We start from the raw sequence: 7,428 nt of genomic DNA, 5'->3' as shown, positions 1-7,428 counted from the left end.
AGCACCCCTGAGGGGCGGCTGGGGGAGGGAGGAGTTCCTACACCCAGCGTGACCCACCCACGGTTAGGGGTCCAGCAGGACAGAGGAGGCCCTCGTCCTCGTGTTACCGTATGCTAACACGTATGTATGGAATTTTAAAAACTGGTACTGATGAACCTACTGGCAGGGCAGGAATAAAGACGCAGACGTAGTGAACAGGCTTGAGGGCACGGGGTGGGGGGGGCAAGGGGAAGCTGGGATGAAGTGAGAGAGTGGCATGGACTTATATATACTAACAAATGTAAAACAGATAGCTAGTGGGAAGCTGCTGCATAGCACAGGGAGATCAGCTCAGTGCTTTGTGATGACCTAGAGGGTTGGGGTAGGGAGGGTGGGAGGGAGACGCAAGAGGGAGGGGATATGGGGATATATGTATGCGAATAGCTGATTCACTTTGTTATACAGCAGAAGCTAACACACCATTGTAAAGCATTTATACTCCAATAAAGATGTGAAGAAAAAAATAGAAAAGTGACCTAAAAAATGTACAGATAAACTGCATAAACAAACATGTCCTTTCTGATGTCATAGAAATGGAAAGACAAAGCTGTGGGTACAAATCCGTCAGAAACCAGTAGTTGAATGTTATTTGTGCTTCTAGCAGAAAAAGAGATCTCATTAGAGATAGATTAATTTTACCACCTCAAATTATTCTAGAGAAAACGAACTGGGGACAAGAACAACTGTCTCTCAGCTGCCATACAGCTGTGGAGGTAAACCACTGGTGTTAAAGCATTTGAGGGACGAAGAACTAGCAACAACAGGTAACTGATTTTCCATTATTTGGAGAATGTTTTTTCTTGAAAAGAGAGTACTTATCCACCTTGAATTTTCTTCTTTTTTTATTGAGATATAATTGATATATAATATATTATTTTCAGATGTACATGATTCAATATTTTTATATATTTTGAAATGATCACCATATTAAATCTCATTAATATCCATCACCACACATAGTTACAATTATTTTTCCTGTGATAACTCTTAAGATCTACTCTCTTAGCAATTTTAAAATATAAAATACAGTGTAATTAACTATAGTCAAGCTGTACATTACATCTCCAGGATTTATTTATTTTATAACTGGAAGTTTGTTTTGTATCTTTTGACCCCTTCACGCATTCATCCATCCCCATCCCCACCTCTGGCAGAAACAACCAATCTGTTCTCTGTATCTATGAGTTTAGGTTTTGTTTGTTTGTTTTTAGATTCCACATATAAGTGAAATCTTTATCTTTTGTCTTTCTCTGACGTTTCACTTAGCATAATGCTCTCAATGTCCATCCACATTGTCACAAAAGGCAAGATTTTCTTCGTTTTATGGCTCAGTGATATTCCACTGTGTATATATACATATGTGTGTATCACATTTTCTTTATCCATTCATCCACTGATGGTCACAGCTTCTTTCCATGTCTTGGCTACTGTAAAGCTACAGTGAACATTGGGGTGCATATATCTTTTTAAGTTAGTATTTTTGTTTCCTTCAGATAAATACCCAGAAGTGGAATTGCTGGATCATATGGTAGTTCCATTTTTAATTTTTGAGGAACCGCCATACTGTTTCTCATAGTGGCTGCACCAATTTACATTCCTAACATCAGTGCACAAGGGTTCCCTTTTTTCCACATTTTTGCTACCACTTTATTTGTTGCCTTTTTGATAACAGCCATTCTAACAGCTATGAGGTGATATCTCATTGTGGCTTTGATTTGCATTTTCCTGATGATTAGTGACGTTGAGCACCTTTTCATGCACTGCTGGCCATCTGTGTGTCTTCTTTGGAAAAATGTCAGTTCAGATCCTCTGTCCATAGCTTTATTGAGATATAATTCACATATCATAAAATTCACCCTTTGAAAGTACAGTTCAGTGGTTTTACTATATTCACAGAGTTGTGTATTTATCACCACTATTTAATTTTAGAACACTCTAATTCACCCCAAAAGGAAACCCCATACCCCTTGCTGGGTCATACGTTAATTTTATGTTTAATTTTTTACGGAACTACTAAACTGTTTTCCAAAGTGGCTACATTGTACAATCCCACTAGCATGAGCCCTACATAAACTACTACCTTGCGTTTTCCCATTCTTGTCCTTTTCACCCTTTCTCAACTTTCCATACACAGATGTGGGATATTGAAAACAAAACAAAACAAAAACACAAAAAAACAGATGCTGTTGAGATTGAAACGCAACATTAAAGGGAAGTTTGAGGATAGTTCCAGAAGACAGGGAGTGAGTCAGATAACTTATTCAGATCATTTATTTTTCTATGTTGTTTAGGTTTTGTACTGTCTTAGCCTATATCAGATCTAATTTATAGTTACATATATAACTATATATAGTTATATAGTTAGATTATAGTTACAAGCATGGATGTTGGGTTGTTCTCATGGTCTTGGATTTGAGCATGTTGATACGGGCTTCCTTTTAGCAAAGGAGGTGATTTCTTTGAGAAGAGACAGTGATTAGAGTTGGACTAGAAGTGCCTGAGTGCCTTCTTTCTTCCAAAGAACCCTGCACTTTCCAAGACATAGCCCAGAGGCTCTCTTGTTCCTTGACAAGAGATGGAAGTTGGTTTTCCCATGTATCTGTGGAAGGAGTGAGCCAGGATTAAAAGGCAGGGCTGAAAACTCCCTCCTACATCTCTGGATGCTCCTTTTCAAATTCCTCCTGCCAGTCCTTAAAAGTTAGTTGTCCTGCAGGCTTCCTTCATAGCCCTGCTTCTCTTGTGTTATATCAGTGTGTCCATAATCATGTTCAATTATTTGGGGAGCTCTAGGCTACACACAGTAAAATAAGTTCCTTTGTCCAGGATCTCACGTCTCAAAATCGTTACTTGGCTAATGTTCTTTGAGAATCTCGAAGAAGGAGGTGTAGAATGCAGCTTGTCACTAAATTCACCTCGTCCCCACCCTCCTCCAAACCTCTTCCTCTTGCAGGATTCTCTCTCTTGAAGAACAGTATCATCACACACCCAGTTTCCCAAACCACAAACTTGGGACTCACCGTTGATTCTTCTGCTTCCCGTAGGCCCAAAATTCCCTATGGATGATTTCTTGCTGTGATATCTATTTATTTAACAAATATTTACAGAGCACATTTTATAAAGTATCTGGCTTGGGAAGCTTACACTCTAATTGTAAGGACAGGACAGGATCTACACAGATGAAAAGCTAAATACCAACATGAGATGTGTCACCAGATAATAAATAAATGTGTATTACAGATAATGTAATGCTGCAGGCTCAGGGAGAAACATCTTTTTAGGCTGAAGAGGTCAAACAACGAGTTCAGGGAAGTACTGTTCTGTTGCTTAGAAACAGCTTTGGAGATGGGAGATTATTTTATTAGCTTTTAAAAATACTATTCATTTATTTTATTTTTTAAAGTATATATTTTATTTTATTTTATTTTATTTATTTGGTTGCGCCAGGTCTTAGTTGCGGCAGGCGGGCTCCATAGTGGCAGCTCGCCAGCTCCTTGGTTGTAGCATGTGAACTCTTAGTGGCGGCACACATATGGGATCTAGTTCCCTGACCAGGGATAGAGCCCCGGGCCCCCTGCATTGCAAGCATGGAGTCTTAACCACTGCACCACCAGTGAAGTCCCAGGAGATCATTTTAAATGGCTATCCAAAAGGACCCATAGAATGTTCAAACTGGAAGATATAAAGCAGCCAGTTGCCAATACTCTCATTTTACGTAGAGGAAATGAGACTCAGTGACACCAAATGATAGATGTTAGGCTGCATTCGTTCAGTATTTATTGAGCACCCACTGCATGCAAAGGCACAGAATGTACTACACTTACTCAAAACAGCAGGCAAGGTGAGGCTAATTCTCCAAGGGCACCTGGATCTTGTAGGAAACTAAACCTGTGTCAAAGTGTCCCAAGGGGCAGGGCTGTGATGGCAAAGTGGTGGGACCAATTGATAGTTGTAAACTGGGTTATTGGTCCTTCCACTAACCCTTCAAGATAAAAGAATTAAAATAGTTAATCATGGGTTAGTTATTTCTGCTTTGTGAGCAATCAGGGTGAAGGAATTTACCACCACCTACAGTGTCCTGCTGTCTCATTAGATATCCAGCTAGGAGATTCTGAAGCAATCTTTACTCTGTCCACTGGAGGGAAGGTGACAGCAGAGTTCTTGTGAAGTGGAAACACTGTGGTTGATTTCAGGACGATACAGACTGGGAGGTGCGGAGAGTCTCATCACCAAGGATTTTTTTTTTCTTCTACTTGCGTTATTTTTTAAATGATCCTCTAACAAATTCAGAGTAAGGGCGCTTCATGGTCCACGTTCCAGCCTTAGGGAAAACAGTGACATGGGGCTTTTACTCCAGAGGAATTCATACAGGAAAAGCTAAAAGCTCAGGGAAGAATATGTAAAAATATCTTCTTGAAAATGAAGGCACATGCATCGAGAAAGTGTTGACAGGAAAAAAGTCACAGCTGTCGAGAAATAAACAGGAACTGACTTTCCAGTTCCAGAAGACTAAATGTTTCCAATTCTGGGCTTTCTGGATGCCAGACATTAGTTTGACATCATCTATGCCTCAGTTTGTAGAATCTCCAAAGACAGAAAAAAGCCTCACTTCCTTAGTTCCCCTGTTCATGCCCTGAGTGTATGTGTGCTTTCAGCACAGCTTGAAATTAGCATATTTTTTCATCTTTGCCTTTAGTTTTTTAACAAGCAGGGAGAGATCCAAGGGGACCTGGACTTGCGTGCACCTTGGACTGCAAAGCCGTGTCGGGTAGCCTGAGGCGGGTCTGCATTATCCTCAACCGAGCTGGGCATGCGTGGAACAACCCGCCCCTAGAAAGGAGTTTTAAAATCCTATTATGTAGTGTGAAATGAGATCATAGATATGAAAGCTCTTCTTTGAAGTTAAAAAAATTTTCAGCCCACAAATGCACAGTATTGATATTATTTATTAATGAATGTATTTGATACTCTCTTTGTCCGGTTCCTAGCCATATTCAAATGCATTCATTTAAAAAGACAATCATCAGCCTTATGGCTTACAGACTAACATAGAAATTTACTTACTAATAAATACTAATATATACACAAATGTACTCCCTGAGGAGGCCACGCAGCCACTCTCTTCTACTTCACTGCCAACCAAAAGGAATTGAAAAGTGATGTCAGCAGGGGATTCCCTCCCTTCCTTATAGTGTGTGAGACAAAGGAATGTAAGAGGTTGTGGGTGGGGGGTACCGCTCAAAGAGGATAGGAACTCCCAAAGGAGCCCACCCCACCCCGCAGTCACAAACGACTTAGCAAACACCAGCTCATTAATCCAGATGTGACTGTGAGTAGTATTGTGAGGTGGCCTGAGAAACAATTTTTAAGCAGAGAGTCTACAGTGTTTAACAGGCAACCCTACAGTCTTGCACTATAGGAATTAGGAATCCTTGCGTTTGACGTTACTTGTCCAGTTTGGAACAAAATATGCACGCAGGCTACATGTATCCCCAGCACCTAGCATAACACCTGGCACAAAGCAGGGGCTCCTAAGTAAATGAAGGAGTAATTGAATAATTGCAAAACTTGAATCTATCTGTACAGCAGCCAGTCCAGTGCCACACAATTCCAATCTTTCCATTGCATGTATTCTCGATAGGCCCCTCTGGCATCCTCTGATTCAAATCTATAAAACTGCATGATGATAGGAAGGAAGAATCCAGGACTGGAAGGTCTACTGTGGAAGCCGTCGCAGGGTCCACTGCCTTGTTCTCACCTTCCCCACCCGGAGCCAACTTCCCAGCTCAGTGTAGCCATCATGCCCTGCACTACCTTTGACCCCTCTGAGGATTCGACGGGTATTCCTTCTCTTGTGCGATCCCACTCCACGAGCATTCATCAAATGCCAACTGCATGTATTATACCCTGCTAGGTGCTATGGGAGTACTGCTAGGTAGTGCTAGGTACTGTGGGAGTACTGCTAGGTACTGCTAGGCACTGTGGGAGTACTGCTAGGTATTGCTAGGTACTGTGGGAGTACTGCTAGGTACTGCTAGGCACTGTGGGAGTACTGCTAGGTACTGCTAGGCACTGTGGGAGTACTGCTAGGTACTGCTAAGTACTGTGGGAGTACTGCTAGGTACTGCTAGGTACTGTGGGAGTACTGCTAGGTACTGCTAGGCACTGTGGGAGAGAGCAGAAATATAAGATCAGGCCCCTGATCTCAAGAACTAGCATTATGGTTAGGGAGACTCTTCATTATTCTTCATTTATTCTACAGACATTTTGAGCATATGTGCTTAGTACCATTCTAAGTGCCTGGGATTCAGTGTTGACAAGACAGATATCTTCCTTGCTCCCATGATACTGACATTCTAGAGGGGGAAGACAAAAATACAATCATATAAACAAATAAATACATGACGAAAATTCAGACAAGTGCTACCAAAATGAGATCAGGTCATAGAGAAACTATTTTATCTGAGATCTTAGTGACAAGACTTGAGAGCAGACTTCCAACCAGAGGAAATAGTAAGTTCAAAGTCACCCAGGTGAGAACAGAGGCTTGAGTGTTCAAGACCCAGCCAGAAGCCCAGCGACAGTGGGAAGAGATAGGAGACAAAGTCGGGTAGGCAGGGGACAGCACATGGAGGTTGTGTCCTTGGCTACTCAAAGTGTGGTCCATGGACCAGCAGCATCAGCATCACCTGGGAGTTTGTTTAAAATGACCCCCAATCTCAATTTCCTTTCTTTTGCAGCCAAAGGACTATCAACTTTTAGATGGCATATATCTGCCTGCGATAAAGACCACTTCTCCAAACCTCCCTTGCAGATAGTTGTGGCTATGTGACATAAAGGGGGTGATAGATGTGGCTTCTGGAAATGTCCCTAAAGGGCATGTTTTCTTCTTTCCTGCTCTCTGGATACAAATTTAAAGGCTACTTCTCCAGCAGCTATCTTGGACCATGAAATGTCTTTGAGGATGGAAGCTACCCAAGGCCAAACAGCAAGCAGAGAGCCCATGTCCCTGCCCTGAAAAGGCCTTACCAGCCCTGAACTGACTACCTGTCAAACTCCTGAATAGAAAAAAGAAACTTCCATTTTCCTTAAGCCGCTGTTTTTTTGGAGTTTTCTGTTACTTCCAGCTGAACTCAATCCTAACTAATTCACACTCTTTATCATTATTTCTCTTATAGAACTGTACATTTCCCCCAGCCCTTAAGTAAAATCAATAATCCAAGAAGGTATACTACATTTATCCTGTAGCTTCAAAAAACTCCCACTAAGCCCTGACCCACCCCTGCTCCTCTACGGTCACACATACAGCAATCGAAGCAGCACAGTCCCAGCTGGACAGTGGCAGGGAGGGTGGACACAGCAGAGGTCAGTGGCAAAGGCAAGGGCACAAGG

At 41.8% G+C, this 7,428-nt stretch overlaps 1 long non-coding RNA gene across 1 annotated transcript in view; it reads left to right on the top strand.

Annotated features, from left to right (window-relative positions):
* The first annotated feature begins 395 nt into the window (after positions 1–395).
* LOC116749447 overlaps positions 396–7,428 on the top strand; it is a 41,026-nt gene continuing 33,993 nt past the window's right edge. The window contains exon 1 of the long non-coding RNA XR_004348615.1: positions 396–803. This is a non-coding gene — a long non-coding RNA (uncharacterized LOC116749447). The remainder of the gene's footprint in view (positions 804–7,428) is intronic.

The sequence above is a fragment of the Phocoena sinus genome, chromosome 2, assembly GCF_008692025.1.
Source record: "Phocoena sinus isolate mPhoSin1 chromosome 2, mPhoSin1.pri, whole genome shotgun sequence".
Classification (NCBI taxonomy): Eukaryota; Metazoa; Chordata; class Mammalia; order Artiodactyla; family Phocoenidae; genus Phocoena; species Phocoena sinus.
The sequence above is the reverse complement of the archived record's forward strand: the minus strand, read 5'-3'. Positions and strand labels throughout refer to the sequence as shown.